General features: G+C 43.2%; 1 protein-coding gene across 4 annotated transcripts in view; it reads right to left on the reverse strand.

Annotated features, from left to right (window-relative positions):
• Positions 1–21,649, reverse strand: part of SOX13 (SRY-box transcription factor 13) — a 61,345-nt gene that overhangs the window by 38,295 nt on the left and 1,401 nt on the right. The gene's annotated exons all lie outside the window — the stretch shown is intronic.

The following is a 21,649-nucleotide window of genomic DNA, read 5'->3' on the forward strand; positions in this document are numbered from 1 at the left end:
CCATTTTGGCTCCTATCCTGTTGGTGTTTACCACCTGAGTTGGCTATTACAAGCAGCAATGAGGTTGAGAAATCACAGAACAATCAAAAGTACCCCATACTTTTTGTGTACAAAAAGTCTTGCTTTGAGACAATTATTACTAGTCCCTAAATTCAGTAATAGAGGGGTGTTCTATAATTTTATAGTAGGACCAAGAAAATGCAAAATGACCAATTTTGATGTAAGCATGAATCACTGTTGGAGAGGGACAGATGGCATAAAGTGGGATAAAGATCCAATGCCACATCTAGAGATGACCAGAGTGCTTCCATGTGGACTAAAAGAGGTTACTTAAAAAAAATTTTTTTTAGGCACATGCTTATCTGTACTACAATGATCTCTCCAATATCCCTTTGTGCCCTTTTTAGGCAGCACCAGAAGCACTGCAAAACACTTTGCAATGAACAGAAATATTCTTCTATTAAAGTGTTTAGCTAGGAGCAGAGAAGGATAAAAAGGAACCTAAAAACCAACCTTGCCCTCAGCAGCTGCAATCCGACATCCCACTACCCTCCAAGTGACTCAATATAAATTCAGCATTGAGACTAATGGCTGCCCCAGCTGCTGTGCCAGTTTGACAATCTAACAACATAACTTAACAGCAATGTCAGAAGCGGCTCCACGTTATATTAAATGTCAGAGGATACACGTGCACACACATTTAAACACACATATTTGAAGACCAACAGGAACTGACTCAAAGCAAAAGATGCTTCCTGTCATTTCTTCAGCTGAAACCGAAGAAAAAAACCTAAAATTAAATCCCCACTAGTATATTTACTGCAAGTTTTTCATTCGTCCTTTCCGCTCAGCACTCCACCATGGAGCTCTGGGTAACATACCTGAGCTTATGCCACTTTTATCTTCCCAACATCCTTATGAGGAAAAGTCAACATAGTGAGCCCCATCACTAACCAGCAACTTAAGACCAGAGCTCTGCTTCACTCTCTCAATCAAATCAATCTGGCTTGCTCCTATCTGAGTGTATGGGAAAGCAACGAGGAAGTCCCTTTGTAACAGACTTTCCCTTCCCATCCCCCAGATCACTTTTTTCCCATCTTCCAAATAAAACTGATGTAATGCAGTTCTTTGAGCTGATGACACAACCATCTCGACTCTCCTTATCTTTGTATGAAATCGGTGCTCTAGCATCATATCAATGTGTGCCAATATGAAGCCTCCCAACCAATTCTAAGTATCAAGACCACATCACTGTTTATCAGCATCGCAGAGCTGACTTAAAAGTTCCAATTTTGCTCAGAATTTTTATCTGGATATACTCAGAACAGCACCTCATTGCTGACCTATTTTGTTTTCCCTGTTTTCTGTTCTCCCTTGCATTGCCGTTTATGGACCCCTCTCAACCTCTCTCCTCAATGTAAGAAAGCAAGTGTGGCTTCCTAGGACATACATGCAACTGTTCTGAAGCAGCAGCTGCCTTTGTTATCACGGGAAGTGCATGCGCTGAACTTAAAAGCATAGCAGTTCAATGTCTAAACAATATCTAGCAAATTAGTCCTGTGGCACTTCACCACACACCTTAGGGCCCACTACAATCTGGATACTATAAGCTAATTTATTAAAGATTGTGCATTAATAAGATACTTCCTGGAAACACAAGAGGAAGTATCTCATTAAATAGGTTGCAGGGAATGGTAGTTCATCTGAATGCAGCTCAGTATAAGAAAGTTTTTAATATTTGATGTTTTATTAGGTTTCTATATGTGTTGGAAGGGCCCAGAGTAGCTGGGGTAACCCAGCCAGATGGACAGGGTAAATTAATAATAATAATAATAATAATAATAATAATAATAATACATTTATAATAATAATACATTTCTGTTGTATCGATCCTGCTGCTATTCCATAGACTAGAATCAATAGCACTCTGATTCGGAGAACAGATCACCTGCAAATGTGATTGCATGGAATTTCTCTTAGTGTGTAAAGTGCTTTACTTTCTCCTTTTTTCTATTTAGATTGTATCAATTTTTGCAAAGTTACAAAAATAACACAGCAACCAAAGAGCCCTCCCAGCCCCTCCAACCAAAACTCATGTAATTATATATAAGCTAAGATTATTAATATTTATACAGCTTTTTCAGTGCCTCCTCTAAGACATTCCCACACTCTATGTCCAAGATAGATATGAAAAGAGGAGGGGGAAGTGGGGGAAAGACAGCAAAACATGAACCAGCTTAATTAGTTTGCATTTTCGCTGCCACGAGCTAGTTACCATATAGTTTTAGGAATGGAGCCAAAATGTTGCATATTTGTACTGGTGACTCAAGGCAATTGTTCTTTAACTGCTAGGTCTAATAAGTTCATTTCTCTGAGGAGCTGAAAGCCTTCCAACTTTTGAGAAATATGTGCTTGGCTGTGGCTGCTGCTTTGAGGACCCACAATTTATGCCCCTGGTCCATTTTCAACTCCACAGGTAGGCACCCTAAGATGCTGTGAAGTTAAGCATTCAGGTCAAAATTAATCTTCCAACAGCCTTCTCATCAAAAGGATCTGAATACAAGACAAGATCAGAGCGCACAGCTCCACCTATTGCTGAGCATCTCCAGAAGCTATTGTGTTCCAGGGATTTCTGACAGATGCAGTCTATCAGGAGTCTCATATACATGTAATATGTGTAGCAGCCTTGACACAAGTTCTGTCAATTTCACAGATGGAATCGCAGTCCTCCTTTCTCACAGCAACTAGTGACTAGCCATCAAACTGGAATAAACAAGGGGAGGGGGGGATGCAGGGGTTATTAAGCACTCCAATTAAACATTCTGGGCTAGATTCAGCTAAGTTGTTGCACTAGCCAAAACCAGAAAAATGAGTCCCACGAGTGCAAAAGAATTTTCCCTCTTCTTCCCCCATACACCCTGCTCGCCATCTCCCAATTTGCTTGAGTGGGTCCAGAGAACCCCTAGAATGATGGGCAAAACAGTAGGAGAGGTGAGATTACTTTGTTCCCTTGCCTTAATTTTCACAGAAATGTATGTCCTTTGCACCTGCTCACCAAAATAAGTGATGGGGGACCCAGTCCTACAGATATGCACAGCTCTGATGGTGCACAGAGTAGCTTTCCCCAGTCTGCTCAGTGTCATTGCAATCTCCCTTGCAAAGTTTGAATGTAGCCCGTCAGCCACTGCTTAAGATGACTGCTCTCTTTTCAGGATTGCCCAGGGCCAATACACCATGTTTTTGTTCAACAATATCATGGTGCCTCTCCCAGCTGAATATTAATTTATTCTGAAATTTATATCCCCACCCTCCCTCACAAAGGAGTCCAGGGTGGCAAACAACAAGCAATAAAATGGTAAAAACAAAACAAAACAAAACCTCATTTGGCACCTGGACAGGGTATCTTAATGATCTGAGAAGTCTGTCTGATAGGAGATGAATAGGGTATGTGCTGCTACAACCAGAAGCTTCCAATCACTGACCCCTTTCAGTCCAACACTTTCAAGCTTTGAAACCAGAATTGTTTGATGCCATTTCACACTGCATCCAGACAGGACAGGGTGTGGTGGAGCAAGAGGAAGAGACTGCCCTTTGCTAGCACTTAGGTGCCAGTGAGATTAGCCAAATACTAATCTAAGCACATTTTCACATATGAGACACAAGCCATTTTTTGTTTCAGGTAGTTTGCAATGCTAATGTAAAAAACCCCCAGCACAGGGGTTGGCTCAGTGGCACTAATAGAAGGGGGGGGGGCGCGTAAGTGTACTATGGTGACACCACACAAAAGCATCCTGCAAAAATCAAAACAATCCTGCAATTGTTAATTTATGATCCAAAATTATTAATTTCTTTAGGGATTTCTTGCCTGCCCTTCATCATAAGGTCCCAGGGTTAGCTTACAACAACAGTCAAAACCAACATATGCTAAATTCTTGCTCTTAATCGGTGGCATATAATTTGTGTACCATACCAATTGTCTTTAAAAACTTAATTGCAGCAATAAAGACATAACAAGTTACTGAACTTGAGGCTTCCCCCCATTTATAACAGATAGTAGAATCAGAATGGAATCGTATCAAAAATATTATTTCTATGATCTCTGCTAAAACAAAGGCAAAGGAAGACCTACATTTACCATTATGATTACTGATATTACGTTGTTCACAGAATTATTCTCAGAATCTCAACTACAATGCACTTAATACAGCACATGCTTCTGTGGCATCTTGTAGCTTTGTTATTCCAGAACTTGAGAAATAAATTCCATTTCCCCATAAAACAGTTATCTCTCATACTTCCTTCGCTAATAACATTAGCTAATTGGACTGTATCACAAACCATATTCTCTAGCACTCAGGTCAGGAGCCACTCGGTCAGAGAGTAAGGTTTAGACTATAGTCATTATCATTATTTTGGAAATAAATATACAGGGTACTACATATCTTCCCGTCCTCCCATTTGCCAACAGAGTAACTAAATGCCAGCTGGGGGTGCAGGCTCCTAATTCATTGCTATCTGTTCATCCTAAGGAAAGTCCCCATTTTTATTTTTGTGCCTTGGAGATAACTAAGAAAGGGCCCTGCCATTTGGGCAGAAAACAAGTTTTCTTTTATTGCAGAGTAATAAAACAAGAGAGTTTCAAGAGAGTAGGAAACTTTGCCTCTGCATTGTTTGCCGGCATTCAGTTACACCCGACCCACCCTAAAAGTTTAGGAAGAATGGCATTTGTTTTGTTCTCCAGCCCAGGACAAGAGACAAGAGGCTCTTTGTGTCTCTCGGACTCCTGAGGCACCTGTTCCCCGCACCACTCCATTCCTCACAGTGCGCCCTTATTTTATCCCTGCGTGTCCTGCTGTCTGTTCTCTCCAGCAAACAGCTTTGGCAGCCCCTTCCTACACCTGCCCTGATCTGGCACCCGGCTCGAAGCAGAGGGATGTGGGCAAGGCACATTTGCTCTGCAGGCACAGAGCTGCACTTATGTCAAGCATTTGTTATGGGGAGCACACGGCAGCAGGGCATGGAAAAGAGAGGGAGGTGTGAGAGCAAGTGGAGGCGTTCAGTGCTGGCCTGGCAAACTGGCACTGAGCTGACAAACCCCTCAAGATGCACAGCTGCCACAGCCAAGGACGGCTCTGGGGCTCAAAGGGCACACACCAAAGCCCTATAGCCAGACAACACAGACCCCATCTCCCTGAAAACAGTATCATACGACTTTAAACAGTCACGGCTTCTCCCAAGGAATCCTGGGAGCTGCCGTTTCTGAGAGTTGTGAGGAGACCCCTACTTCCCTCACAGAGCTACAACTCCAAGTGGTTTAACAGTCAATTCCTCTTCCCAAGGAACTCTGGGAATTGTAGCTCTCTGTGGGGAAAGAGCCAAAGAAGATTCCCATTATTGCAAAGACTTTTTGATAACTTGTCAGTATTTTTTACTTCCAAACATCACAACTTGAACGTTTTCCCTCTACATATTTAGACATATTGATCTGATAATACTCTCCCTTGCTGTACTTGCCTTCCACTTAAGATTGAGGGACTAAGAAGGCACAATTGCGTATATACAAACTGTTTCATGCTAACATGTGGGCTAGAAGCTTTAAAGAAGCAACCACAGACAGACATCGAGAAGGCAAGTTCTGCACTACACCCAGCGTTGAACAGGCACTGCTTTGAGCCTCTTTGCTTCAAGCCATGGCACTATAAGATGGGAGGCAGAGGTAACTCCTAAATGGTCCTGCATTTTAGGGACAAGGTCCATCCACCCAAGGTGCTGGAGATCAAAGCAGGACAAAATTCCTGCTCTTCCGCCCCCAACCTCCTCTTTGTCTCCTAGTTGGGTGGATTTCTTGGTTATAAGCAAGGACACCTAGCAAACAATGTTGTAAACCTTTAAGGACTTTCCACCACCAGGAGCCATATTGTCCATGTCCCCACTAATCAGTCTCGCCCTCCTCCCCACTCCAATTCAGAAAAAAAGGCCCTTTCTGGCACAGCATGAAAAGCAATGGTATTCCTTAAAGGTGACACTTACTTTAAGTGCTCAGCTGGGATTGCTCTCTTCTGTGGACTGGTGTCTCTTTTACTGCCAGCAGCCCTGCTGGGCTCAGGGTCATGCTGAGACTTTTGAAAAGACAGGGCAATTTTCAGTGTCTCTTCTACCGCTGCTTATATTTGCAAGTGGGAAAGGTGGCTAAAAGGACTTTCACCCTGCTGTGATGTGTTCTGCCCCCCAATACCTGCCAAAGGTTTCTCAGTATGACCTGGTACCATGACGTGAGCTCTCTTCTTTTTCTCCAAATGGATGCACAGTCACTTGTTTCTAACACATGAACACTACATATTGTGTTTAGGAGCCTTCGGTGCTGCAAGCCACCCTTGTGTCAACTGGATATGCATGCTGTAGCCCAGTTCCTTCAGAAACAAAAGGACCTTCCTGTGGTATCAGGTATGCATTTGGTTGGCAGCAGGAGAGGACCTTTCCTGTGGTTGCACACACCAGGACTCTTTACATCCTTTCCTGGGGGGGGGGTCCCACTTCCCTCACTCTTTGATGGCCACCTGCTGTTTTGTGAAGACCTTTCCTTTTAGACAACGGGCATAATTTTAGTTCTCCTGGCATATGAAACCTTGGCTTTCAACTATTATCTGCTGTCTCTGTCTTCTTTGACTGAAGACACATCTCTTTACCCTGGCCTTTGTCACCCAAGATACAATATTCAGACCCAATCTATTCTTGTGACTGTAATTTGTTTTAAGCTATTTTTAATATTGCATTTTGGGGACGCTGGTGGCACTGTGAGTTAAACCACAGAGCCTAGGACTTGCTGATCAGAAGGTCGGCGGTTCGAATCCCCGCAATGGGGTGAGCTCCCGTTGCTTGGTCCCTGCTCCTGCCCACCTAGCAGTTCGAAAGCACGTCAAAGTGCAAGTAGATAAATAGGTACCACTCTGGTGGGAAGGTAAACGGCGTTTCCATGCGCTGCTCTGGTTCGCCAGAAGCAGCTTAGTCATGCTGGCCACATGACCCGGAAGCTGTACGCTGGCTCCCTCGGCCAATAAAGCGAGATGAGCACCGCAACCCCAGAGTCGGTCACAACTGCACCTAATGGTCAGGGGTCCCTTTATCTTTACCTAATATTGCATTTTAAGTGGTTGAAACTCACTCTCGGCAGACTTAAATTTTTTATTGGAAAGAAATATGGGATATACTTTTTTTAAAAGTAAGTTTTTCTGAAGGTCTTCTGCTCCAAGGACTTTGCCTTTTCTACCTTGCTACCCGTGATGTCTGGAACTGCCTCTGAGAACACTTTCTATATGCTTCCTCACACTCCTTCAAACCCTTTTTCAAAGCTCACCGTTTCCATGAAGACTTTGACATGACTCCTTAGCCCTCCTGCCCTCATGCAATGGTGGGGGTCCTATATTTTCTCCACATGTTGTTGGATTCCAACTCCCATCAGCTCCAGCCAGCATGGGCTATGGTCAGGCATGATGCAAACTGCAGTCCATCAATATCTAGAGGACCACAGGTTCTTCATTCCTGTCAATGAAACTCTGCCCATATACGTGCAACAGAAATTGACACACATTATTCACTTGTTTATCCTGGTTTCTTTTTCTCTCCTCTAGCTCTCTGTTGCCTCCTGTACATCAAATTTAAAACAAAAATTAATATAAATGACCCAGATGATAAGCTAATAGATGAAATCAGCAACTTTCATTGGCTTCACACATATGCTTCCCATGTTACTGAAACCAAGAACCACTTCATATGTGACCATATGAATATGCCATGTGTGCACCATGTGTGTTCAACGAGTGTACACATGTCTAATTGGATGCATGTACATATTTTAGGAAGCCCCAGTCCATTACAACTTTCCATTATGCATTGCTCAATGGCAAGACAGACACATATGTGTTGCCCACACCTAAGAATCTCTCATTTGTCAATACATGATAAACATATTTTCCTACCAAGAAAATGTTTTGGAAACATCAATGCTTGTGAAGATGTTCCAAGACTGGATTCCAAAACAATCAGTAATCCAAATCGTCATCTGCATATTGATACAAAAACCCAGAAAACATAAAAGTGTGGATAGACTAGGATTCCTATGACCCTAAAGCCCTACTTATAGCTACAGCCATATTAGTTCTACCATCAGCTACCGATACATTTCCAGCACAGTAAATCAGAAGAGCTATAACTCCCTAGTTGAAACATGGCAGTAAGATTGCCACAGGCTATAGCTGGACGCTGTGGTCTCTCATAAGAGTCAATACCACAGCTGGTAATAGTTTGCAAATCCCTTGTTACAAGGGTATAACACACTTTCTCAAGGAATTACGGTACTTAGCGCCTGCTTTGTTTGGCTATCTAGAAGAGCCTGACAAAGAGTTCACAACACTAGAGATAAACAACCAAGAGGGTTTGTGCAAATCACTGTTACTGTTAGAATGTCTGAATCCGTCCTTTAAGTTTCCCATAAAATCTTGACTGTTCCGAGTTGCACTGTGTAGTCCTGTGCATGTTTACTCAGAAGTAAGTTCCACTCTGTTCAATGAAGCTTATTCTCAGGTAAGTGTGCATAGGCTTGCAGTCTTAGTTAAAACTCTCATCGTACTTTTCAAACAACTAAAATGAGCTCTGGATCAGGTGAAAGCACAAGCACCCAAGACCTGGACATGCAACAACATGGTTACCAGGCAGGGCGTGGCTGATGTTTCCTCCACCTTTTTATATAGTTAGTTGAACTTAATTTTATTCAAATAGGTGGGAATGGAGTCATTGTCCAATTAATTTTAACAGTCTGAATCCAAACCTAAGTGTTTCACATAAGTTGAGCTGTTTAGTAACTAGATTCATACCTCTTCAGAACAGCTTATAGGATTCCACTCCTGTTTTTGCATCATTGGGGAACTATTTTGCCCACTCACTTTAATTACTTCTTGCAAATTTGCACTGTTTCTCTGCTTCCCACATTTCCTGCTGGAAATGGCTCCCTCAGGCTCCCTTGCTAAGCACACATGGGCTAAAACTGCACACAGGAGAGCAAGGGAATGCATACAACATCCTTGTTTCAATCACATTCTGAGCAAGGAAGGTCTACAGGAGCTTTGCATTTGGCCAAATGCAAGTAGAACGTCTCATGCGATCAGGGCCCCTGCTTTGTCAGGATCCCCATTAACATGGAGAGCTCTACCTATGTTCAAGCAAACATGAATAAAAGCCCCCAACAGACATTCCTTGCTCAACAAAGGGGAAGTGGGGAGCTGAGCTGGCAGGGCAAGCAAGCATCAGGGTGGAGCTTGCACAATAGTTGCTGCTTTTAAGCAGAGGATAGCCATCTGTCATTAATGTTTTAGTTGAGATTCCTGCATTGTAGGGGATTAGACTAGACCCTCAGGGTCCCTTCCAACTCTACAATTCTCTGATTCCCATCCATGGATTCAGCATTTGAAACTCCCATTGTTCTAGATGCATTTTGCGATAGGGAAATTCATTAGCGTGAGCAGTTTCTGAGCTCTAGGTGCAGTACTGCGCCTAAGATTTCAGATTAAAACTGCAGCGTGGAAGGAAAAGAGGACCATTTTCTGCCTCCCCACTTCCAGCTACTTTCTGAAGACTGGAGAAGAGACCCTCTTAAGAATATTAGGGAGGTGAGCAGGGGAAGGACTAGACCATGGGTAGGCAAACTATGGGCTGGGGGCCGGATCCGGCCCAATCGCCTTCTAAATCCGGCCCGCAGAGGGTCTGGGAATCAGTGTGTTTTTACATGAGTAGAATGTGTCCTTTTATTTAAAATGCATCTCTGGGTTATTTGTGGGGCATAGGAATTTGTTCATTCCCCTCCCAATATAGTCTGGCCCCCCACAAGGTCTGAGGGACAGTGGACCGGCCCGCTGCCGAAAAAGTTTGCTGACCCCTGGACTAGACCATGTGAAAAATGAACATAATATTTTAGCTGCAGTTCATTCATTTTCTGTTTTGTACTCTGGTTATAAAAAAAGCATGCCTAGACATTCCATTGTTGCGCCCATAACCTAGGTTTAAGGTGCCATTTAGCTCCTAGCTTTCATAGCTCAGTTTCTCACACTGCATGGATTCACATTTGCTTGTTCAGTCAAATGCTTGAATACATCTAGGGAGGTTGCTGTAATTTGAAAACTGTGTTCAAGTTCCTTTAACACAAGCCTCCCTGGCTAGTAATTTGAAGGTAGGAGGGCCCTTTGTATTAGGATTTTTTTAAAGGAGCATTTTGATATATACGCCCCATGTTTTCATTCCACAAAGGCGTTTGTCAAAGTGGCTTACAAATATAAAACAGAACAGAAAAACAGGAAGGAGTCAACCATTAAACTATCAAAGTAAAGCTAGGGAAAAAGCAAAAACAAAACAAGGGAAAGAGCCATGCTCACATACAATACAATAAGCAACAACAGAATCAAAAGCTTGCTCTAAAGGAATGTTTTTGATTGTTGGGTAAACTCAAAATCTCTTACAGTAAGACAGATCTAAGTATTCTTTTGTTTAGATTTTTATTATTGCAACTAAGTTTGCATAGGACTGATTTCACCATTTGCTACCATCCTTGCGCTGTGATGAGCAATTTCCCTATACTTCACACCTGTTGTTATTCAAGGGAAATCTTACAGCCTGGATTAGAGCACTTGCGCCTATATCCATGGATGTTTACATCTAACCAAAGATGTAAATGTTAATAGATACAGGTTCAACTGCTATAAATCCAAGCTGTATGTAAACAAGATTTCCCTTGAATAACAGCAGTTGAGCTGCTAAACTGATCTAACCAACCTGAAGGGGATCATTTAAACACAAACATGGCCCAAAGCCCAGTTTTCATGATTCTGAACTGAAGTTAACATAATTTTATTTAAAAGAGACAAAGCTCTCTTATCATTCCATTATTTTTAATTTTTAAAAGCTGCTTACTTGCTTGCCTTACATCTGCTTGCATCCCCTGCTTTTTGGGTTACCAGGCTTTGTCCAATTCAGGCAAACCCCTCATTTACACACATTCAGTATGTGTGGGACTATGCACAAGCACATCCAGAAGTGACCCAAAAAGGGGCGGGGGATGGAATGGAGTGTTTGCAGGCTTTTCTGACGGTGTTTCAAATATATGTGATTTCACTGATGCCTGTGATGCCTTGGACCATAACCCTGTGTAAATGGGAGGGTTGCCTGTACAGTGGTACCTTGGTTCTCAAATGCCTTGGTACTCTAACAACTTGGAACCCAAACGCTGCAAACCTGAAAGTAAGTGTTCCACTTTGTGAACTCTTTTTCGGAAGCCAAACGTGCTCCGGTTTGAGTGTTACGCTTCCGATTTGAGTGCCACACTTCTGTTTTGAGTGTTACGCTGAGGTCCGTCTGTTTTTATTTATTTTGCGTTTTCTGTATTTATTTTGCGTTTTGTGGCTTTTTGTTTTGTTTTTGTGACTGTGTGGAACCCGGTTCAGCTACTGATTGATTGTGTGACTGCAGTACATTGTTTATTGCTTTCATTTTATGGATCAATGGTCTCGTTTGATAGTCAAATTCATGCTAAATTGCTGTTTTAGGGGTTGTTTTTAAAAGTCTGGAACGGATTAATCCATTTTGCATTACTTTCTTTGGGAAAGTATGCCCTGGTTTGGGAATGCTTTGGTTTTGGAATGGACTTCCAGAATTGATTAAGTTTGAGAACCAAGATACCACTGTATAGTCAATTGCTACAGAGAGCACTTGCAATGCACAAGAACAATCTGTCTCCTTCATTCATAACATGGGGATAAGGAGACTTGCTAACATCAACAGAAACACTACACATGTTTAACCAACCCTATGCTCCTGAGTGTCCATATATTCTGGTATTCAACTAAGTTTTACTCAGAACAGACCAACTGAAATTAATGAACATGACTAAGAGAAGTCCATAAATTTCAACAGCAGTGCTCTTAGTAAAACTTAACTGAATACCACCTTACAGGTTTTACCATCAAAAAATAAGAAAAGAAGTCCCTTGCCTTATCTGCAAGAAAGCAATATAAAAGACAAGAGCATTGTTAAGGTACATACACAGAAGAGAGTGGGCCTCTTCAAACATTGCATTTTTCATATTGTAAAATGGGTTTCTCTTGCCACAAATTCACTGAGGGGAAAAACCTAATACCATTATGTGACACTTTGCAAATTCTGGTGGGCATCCATTTGTCCTCTATAGATGAAGCAACCCTGTTTTGCTCCTTGGTATTTGGAGATTAGGGTGATTTGGAAAGGGGAGGCAGTCAGAAAAACATAATAGAGATGGCAGAATCCTTTGTGTCTGAGAGGACGGGAGGCTTGAATTGGAGATATATATATATATCCCAAATACAGCCTGGTGAGAATCTCCTTCAATGAAAACAGACACTAATTTCAGACCCTAAAGTACTGCTATCATCCTCATTCAGCCATGCATGCAAAATCCCAGTCAATTGCTTTTCTCCCCTTCCAACTGTGCAAGTGAAGCAGTGCTGATCATCATAAAAGGTTACAGGCCAGTAGATTGCACAAAGGGACTAGTAAACATTCTTCCCATTTCCCCCCACCCAAGGCAATTCAAAACACTATTTAATTTCATAATGAGACTCCAGAACGTAGTCGCTAGCAGAGGACAGCTTGGCTGAAAAGGTACTACTAGATTATGAGGCACATGAAAAGAATGGATGATGAAAGAAGCATTTCCTTGCATAAAGGCAGGATTTTGGATCAACATAGTCCCATTTGCATTTTTCAGAGGGGGCTGGAAATCAGGACCTGAATGGAAGGATATGATTAGGGGCAGGAGGCAAAGGAGAGAAAAGATGGAAATCCTCTCTTGCTTGACAAAATTAAAACAGGGCTAGTCTTCAGCTTAGAAGGGTATTTAATTGAAGTTGCTACAAATGATGTATCTACCACATTGTTAGGTCTTTAAAAGGATGGTTCAAGCAAGCAAGAGAGGTTGATTGCTAAAGGAAAGCAAACATCCTCCAGGCTCACCATTCACATGGTAATTTTTGGATCAATAAAAACATCCTCCCAATGCTAGAATGACCATCTTCTATCTAGAATTTTTTTGGTACTTAGGCACCCATTGGCCCAAACTCCGAGCAGTTTGCAAGAGCCATTCTATTTCTCTCTCTTCAGAGTCTGCCTTTATTACTGTTACTAGTAGGCCCAAGTCAGACCAAAGGCCATTGTTTCAGGACTGGAGCTGTTCCAGGTTTAGACATATGGCACTGAAGCAGGTGGATTAAGGAGGAGGGGAAGAGTGTGCGTTGGTTGGGGAATGGGGCAGGGGGTGGGGAAAGAGTCAAATGTTTTTGAATAACAGCTAAGTTTCCAAAAAGTTTCAGCCTCCAGCTAGGCCAACTTTCCTCCTGTACAAAATGAAAGGAGTTCTTTGAACTCAACAGCTTCTCAGCCAAGAATCCAATGATTAAAAACTCATTAGCGCAAAGGAAACAATCTGGATGGAGGTGTACACAGCTTGCAGCCAAGTCAGCAGCAGAGTAGTTCCTCTATGCATAGCGGGGAGCATATTTCACTCAGTGGGGATAGTGAGATACTCTTCAAAGTGGGGGAAGAGGGTCAAGAGAGGCTATTGATTTGCTGTGATGTGAAAGAACCATCTATTCCAGTTGTTGGGCACTTAGATAGCTTGCATCTGTCACATACAATCTGTCAGGCAGGGAACAAGGTAAACAAGACACCACCATCTTTTGCCCCTTCAAATAGTTCTAAAGATCAAGAGGTTAGGAACCACAGCCCCATCTTTAACCATTTAAGTGTATATGGGGACCAGGAGCAATGTTTAATTTGTCAAATGCTGATGGTTATGGAGGGATCTGAACAAATGGTGACCTTGCAAACAACAAAGATAGCAGGGGAGGGTTTCCATAAGCCACAAGCTTCTCATTTAGGGGTGTACATAAACTACAGGGAGGAGCTGATACAAGAAAGGAAGCTATTTGGGATGAGAATAGGTGGGGTGAGGTCTGTGTGGACCAACAGGGCAATTTTTAAGTTTTCTTGCTTTAGGTTGACCTCCAATGCCAACATCACACACTTTCCTGCCCCACCTAGATAATTTAGATTGGGATTCCTGCCATGACTGTGACCTATTATTTTCCCCCTTTATTAATTCTTTTATATAAAATATTGTAAATATCAGTGTGACCTTTCCAAAGACTGAACACTGAGTGTGTGTGTCCGCCATTCCAGCTAACATGATCAAGAAACTCAATCTGTACACAGTTGAGATGAAAGGGCTAAGCCTGCCCCTCAGACTCCAGGAGCACCAGGGGCAGGGGGTAGGTTTGCTCCACCTTGGTGGTGTTCCCTGTACATATTCATATGGTTGCCCTTCATTCCTACAGAGAGAGGAAAAATAAGTACCGCATTTGCTGACAGTGTCGTAGTGTGCACAAGCTCCCACAGACAAGTATCCTGTAAGGGGTGCAGTGAGTGGTTATCTGTGCACAAAGATATAATGGATCCCCAAGATGTCTCTGCACATTCCCATCCTTCCTATACACACACACACACACACACACACACACACACACACACCTCACACACACAATTACAGGCATTCTGTCTCGTACAAATCTGACTGCCACAAACTTCCCATAACATGTTCCACTTGAACACCTGGCCAATGGCCCTACTCAAATTTGCCAATGAAGGACTCCAAAAATTTCTGTAAGAGTCATCAGCCGGTCCCATCTCAATCCTGTTCATTCCAAACATATGCACTTCGTTCAGTTTTACAAGTTTCTCAGGAACAAGCAGTTCCAGGCCCTACAAACAGACACACACACACAGCAGTGGATAGCATGGTGCAATGGAGGCGCACACTGCTGCTGCTTACTGCAAGGGAGTGATGGTAGGTGCTGGTGAGGTCAGAATGGTGCAAATGCACAGGTTGAGCCAATCCAGTACTGCTGCTGGGGTGACAGATAAGTGCCTCCAACTCGCCACACCATCCACTACAAGCATGTACTTACCAGAAAGGGTCATTGTATTCAAAGAGATGTTCTTCAGAATTCACCTTTTGGCTCAGACAGCCACTCTCAGACTGGAGAGTGAGTCCTACTGGAATTAATGTGCCTTGATTTAGGATCAAGATGGGAGTATGGGGCAGAAATCTGATCGTTTTAGTTAAACAGCATGCATTGAGAATCAGAGTTGTTCCATACTAGAGGCACTAGCTCCCCAAAGCACTTCCTCTCCTCCATTTTGCTACCTGTCACACATTACGTTGTGTTTTACAGTTTGCAAATGGAACATTTTATCCATACACTTAGAATGTGCAGGCAGGAACAGCATATGAAATTCTCAGCTTCGTGTATGACACAGATATACACAAGAGGCAGCTGGGATTTACAACATGCATATATCGTGGAAACCAAGTGTATGCCATTGTATGCAAGTAACACAGGAAGCAAATGTCATGCTTTTCACACTAGCTCTGAAAGTGTCCGGACATCCTTCCCAGTTTGTAACCCAGGAGGACAAAAATCCAGACTCACTGGCCTGCCGAGGATGAAAACTAGCAAGTCAGGTGGCAACTGGTCAGAGATTTCTAGTGTGACTATTTGCTACATGTCTCTAAGCTACCTATCTTCCTCCTTGCCTCAGGGAGAATCTTTTGGACACTATGGTCTTAGCAAGAGACTCATAAATAGTGTACATATCATTATGCCATGAAATTTCCTCTACCAGCCAGTTAGACTGGGCTCCGAAGAATTAGATTAAGCCTCCCCCAAGGAGCACTGATCTCTCCAAGGAAATATTTTAGTCCCCTCCCCCTGCCTCTTTGTCATATTGCAAAATGCTTTTGAGTCTCCCCTCCGATTCCAAAAGTTGTTTACCATGTGGCAAAGGAGGACTGTCCTATGAGAAACACATGCACCTTTGGACACATGTATAACTATGCAGACATTTCTTTGGATCCTGGTGACAGAATGAATGATACCGGTTCAACATGCAGATGTGAAAAGGGAGGCTGTGTCTTAGAAAGAGAGGAGGAAGAACAAACTGAGCCCTTGTACTCTCTGCTGCTTCAATGAACGGGCAGCTGACACAACTGCCTTCTCTACAGATACTGTCATGGCAATCACCCTCTTATTTTGGTGCCTTGGGTGCAACAACTCCTCTAGTCCCTCCATTAAGATTCAAATCAGCGATCCTGTGTCTAATTACCATTTTCTGAGTCATAGAATCATAAGAGTTGGAAGGGACCCCAAGGGTCATCTAATCCAATGCCCTGCAATGCAGGAATCTCAACACACAGTCCCCCATCCAACCTGAAACCATAACAGACCCTGCTTAACTACAAATGCGCCAGCTGTTTTATTGCTGCACCACTCAGCCTTGAAGTTTCCCCTAATATCAGTATTACACACTCTTTCTAAGAAGTCTATTGTGCAAAACCCAAAGACAACGTTGGAAGTTTGAGTGTTGTCTGGGCGACCCCTGGAGCAACATGAAATTAAGCTCCCTGAAACAACAGGCTTGCTGTGATTGACTCACTACACCTATGCAACAAAGTCCTTTTCAGCAATCGCCCAGCCCACATCAAGCCCACTGGTCAGTCAGTGTGGTGTAGTTAAAGTGTTGGACTAGAACCTGGGGGAGTAGTGTTCAAATTGATAAGCTTGCTGACCCTGACAAGAACCGTTTCCATCAAATAACAAAGCCCTATCCATGATGATAGCCATTTCATGCAACTGAGCTATCATACGAAAGCCTAGCTGAGCCCTAGAAATTCCACATATCTTCTTCCTCTCTTTAAAAATCCAAACCACAGCCTAAACAGAAGAGAACTAGGAACACGACTGCCAGTTTTGCTAGACTTTCTTTCATGGTATCAAATTGAAGTTGAGGCTGGTTACTGTCTGGTTGTTTCATGTTTATGCCCCAATGCCTATTATCAGTTCTCACGTTACAGACCCATGGAAGCTGTGGGAAGTATTTCTGAGCAGCAGCAGCAGCAGCACCAAGCTCATCTCAGACACCTCAAGAATACTGCCATGTTATGGGTACCACAAGGAGCTACTATACAAGTGTTTCCATGGAAATACCTCCCTTAGTTTCCCAAAGGAGCTCTTAATGTGCGAATTTGTCCCCCCAAATATGTTGTGTATAGAACCATCACTCTGCTTAGTTGGGGAAGGGCCTAGGAGAGGGACAACATGTCATTTTAGAAGGTGGCGGAGGTGAGCACATAATCATCTTGAACTTTAGAAGAGTTTCCTGCAAAGGAACTAATCTGATGGGCATCATATGCAAATGATCACGTCATACTCATAACTTTCAGTCCCAAAGGACCCCCCACAATGGCATACAAATTTTTAAAACAACATGATTTCTTTTTTTACAACAGCTATAAAAACATTCAAAATAAGAAAGCAACAACACAGCCTTTAAAGCAGGGATAGGCAACCTAAGGCCTGTGGGCAGGATGTGTCCCAATAGCCTTCTCAATCCGGCCCAAGGACGGTCTGGGAATCAGCGTGTTTTTATATGAGTAGAATGTGTCCTTTTATTTAAAATGCATCTCTGGGTTATTTGTGGGGCCTGCCTGGTGTTTTTACGTGAGCAGAATGTGTGCTTTTATTTAAAATGAATCTCTGGGTTATTTGTGGGGCATAGGAATTCGTTCATTTTTTCCGGCCCACCACATGGTCTGAGGGATGGTGGACCAGCCCATGACTGGAAAGGGTTGCTGACCCCTGCTTTAAAGTATCTCAGTATCCAACAGAACAGCAATCATAATGCTAACTTCCTCCAAAGGCCTTCACAAACAACATCATCGTCACTACTCTTCCAGAGCTGAGGTAGAATAAGCCAGGTGGATTTCCAAGACCAGCTTCAGGTTTGAGAGGCCCCTGACCAAGTGCCCTCCAACGACAACCCTCCTTTGGTGCTGAGCCTTGGTTGTAGTGGCGGGCAGTGGCAGCCCTCAAAGCAGCCATGGGGGGTGGTGTCAGCAGCCATTTTAATTTCCCACAAAGCCCCACATTGAAGATATGCTGGGGGCATTGCAGGAAAATAAAAGCAGCTACACTCAGCTGGCTTAGATCCACCCCAGCCCCCCAAAAATGGGGCCCCAGGACAAGTGTCAGCACTGGGCCCTGCCAGGGTGTTGGGGCCCTGCCAGCTGCCCAAGAATGTCAGGTGCTGGTGCCAGGCCTGCAGACATTGCTCAGGAGTGACTCTTGTGGTGCCACCATCCAAAAGGTTCTGTTCATTAAGGGTGGGACCAGATGTTGCAAATAACAGAGAGTGGAGGCGTACAAACTCACTGGGTGATGATGTCACATCACACACCGAGAATCTTCATGTATGTTATGATGGAGAGAGAAGCGGGAGATGTGGTGGTGGTGCTTTCTTTCTCTGTCAAACTTGTATCATTCATAAAGCCTGGGTGTCTTCTGATAGGCAGAGATTCCTCTACATATTTTACTTCTATTGTGCTTTTTTGAGTATCATGTGGAATTCAATGGCACACACACACACACACACACACACACACACACACACACCACCCCAATTAGGTGAAACTAAGATTGGGACAATTAAAATGCCCAAGAGCAAAAACAAAACAAAACAAAACACTCACATGGACACCTGAACACTGAGTAATTTTCTCCCACCTGACTGGGGCAACCTTTGTCAGAAGCGTGTTATTTGACACAGGGTGCTAAAGCCTGGCAGGCATCCAAAGGACTTAGCAGCCAAAAAAGATATTGTTCCACAGGGAGAGCAAAACTGGGTTATAGTATTTGTTTCAGAAAGGAAAGACTGTCCTCAATAGGTTGTTCTGCAATCTTAGATAAGGCTTGGAATTCAGGTGCCAGCATATAACCTTAGGCTATTTGCCTGTTGCCTCCGGATAAACTACATTCATTTGGATGGAGGACAAGTCACAAGCATAGCCGCGGTGCTAGCTCACTCTGACCAAATCCTTTAAAAAGTCAGACTGAATTCTCAGCAAACCAAGTACTGTAGCACAGTTCACAGTACTTAAAAAAAATACACTAGTTGAAAGTTGAGAACAAAAACACCTATCATGATTCTGCGCCTCCATCCCTGATCCCCTGACTTTCTTACTGGCATAACCACACTTGTTTAGGAATCTGTCAGAAAAAATTGCCAAAGATATTAAAACATTTTCATCTTTTACTTGCAAGTATGTTACCAGGTCACATTGGTGTTTTTAATCTGATGTTTAATAGAAGCCCAAACCATGAATTGTCTACAAAGAGAAACGTTCAAATAAATGACAGGTGATACTGGGGGAAGGGGGCAAACATATTTCCAAATAATAGTCCTAATCAGAGAAAAGGATCTTAGTCTAAGACATATGAAACTGTCAAACGAGGATGAATATTTGGGTCAATTCCCACATTATGTAGAGGCCAACCTGGGTTTGCCCCTAAGTGTGCACTTCCTACAGACCATCACAGCTCCCTGATGAGTATAACCAGGCGACACACCAGTTTGTGAACCCATGTTTATCATATTCATACCTCAGATTTCACCACAGTCGGTATCCAAAAAGACCAAGGGGGTTGCCAGTTTCTCCTTCCAGTGGCAGCCTGTGATACATCATGGAATGTCGCTCAGAAGCTTTTCCCTCAGCCTGCAGAATACCTTTTCTGCGGGCAGAAGCTTCCACCACAGGCAGAGGCCTGGTGTGTGTATGGATCCTTTAGATCTCAGCCCACAGCTGTACACTTTTAAATGCAATGTGCAAAAACACCTTTTGCAATGGATTTCCTATTCCGCTCAAAGGATTTACGCCTTGCTCTGATATCATGTGAAAGCCTGCTCTGCTGGTATTATAACCTTTCCCACCCGCCCACCCTTTGAACTTTAGCACTCTGTGAACTTTAGCATTTGCAAGTGTCTTGTGAATCATCTTGATAGTCCTGGATACAGCAGCAAAAAGGAGCAGGAGTTGAAAGAGTCTAAACTCCAGCATTGCAAGGCCTCACTGCCAGAGTCCAGACCTGCCTTAAGCACAGTGTAAGGACATAAGATGAGCTTGCAGGATCAAGCCAGTGGCCCATCTAGTCCAACATCCTATTCTCATATTGGCCAACCAGATGCCTGTGGGAAATTTGCAAGCAGGATTTGAGCGCAAGACCACTCTCCCTTCCTGTGGCTTCCAGCAACTAGTATTCAGAAGCATTGCTGCCTCCAACTATGGTGGCAGAACATAGCTGTCTCAGTTAGTAGTCAATAGCCTTCTCCTCCTTGAATTTTTCTTATGCTCTTTCAAAGGTTAGTGGCCATCAATGCCACTTGTGGGAGCGAGTTCCATGGTTGTAACTATGTGCTGTGGAAAGAAGTACTGTAGCTTACTTTCTCAGCTACCGATGCTGACCAAAGTTTCCCTCTTGTACTTACGCATTACAGGGGGAGACAAAAAGCAGGGCTGGGACACCAACCTACACCAGGGAGAGGGAACTTGTGGTCCTTCATTGTGTTGGAACCTAGCTCACATCAGACACAGCCAAAGCGGTCAATAGCCAGGGATGATGGAAACTGTAGCCCACAAACATCTGAAGGACCACAGGTTCCCCTTCTACACACACATCTTTGCACTCCATCTTACACATTATCTGCTTATTTATTTCACAAACAATTCACATGAGCTACAAGCAGGTGCAAATACGCCTAATAGTAACACCCAATTGTCAAGGTTAGTGAGAGTCGAGGAGACCGCAGATTTCCTATCCCTACACTAGATCTGCACCAATTCTTATTGGATCAGATTATCAATCCTTTAACTGCCTTCACAGAACCAGTCCTATGGATGTGATTTTCAAGGTGGGGAAAGGAGGGAAGATTAGGCCAGGTTGAACCAAAGTTAAGTGCAGCGAACATTTAGGCTTAAATGTTCTTCACTCGTTTTGAAGCTGATGCTAAATGCTGAGATACTGTCTCCCTCTGCACTTGGAGCAGGGGCTGAAAGCAACTGGATTATCTTGGTTTTTGTGCCATGCACATGCAAAGGCCCTCTCCACCCTCCCCTTTAAATGCACCTCGGGCAGCCATCAGGTTTGTCAGATAAGTTACATAATGCACACCCACCCACACACTCCGGTCACTGCACTCCCATTCCATATACTCAAATTAGAGACAAAATACTGTGGACATAATAGAAAAACAATAAGAATATGATTTGTTATTGTTGTTGTTGTTGTTAAAGCATTGCCTACCCCAACACCACAGAAGTGTCCTGTCATGCAGAATAACAGTGCTACACAAAGGGCAGTAAAAGATGAGATCCAGAAACAGGCTGTGCTATCTCCAAAACGTAGGAGGGGGGAGACTCTTTCCCGCATGTTATTTATAAGCAATCAACAAATTATGAACATGCTACAAATCACCATTCCAACTCTACAATTCCATGATTCTATGATAAAGGAACTTGAGAGTGATCTACATAAAACAACACATTGTTCGAGAAAGCAAACAAAACAAAACAACTGGGGAGGAAAATTCAGGTTAAGGTTATAGTCCTGCCAGCTCCTCTTTGTAAGTGAGAATTAACCTTTTAGCTGGATGGTGTCTGGCTGCTTATTTTATAACATGCTTGGTG

This window comes from Podarcis cretensis (genome assembly GCF_951804945.1).
Source record: "Podarcis cretensis genome assembly, chromosome: 6".
Classification (NCBI taxonomy): domain Eukaryota; kingdom Metazoa; phylum Chordata; class Lepidosauria; order Squamata; family Lacertidae; genus Podarcis; species Podarcis cretensis.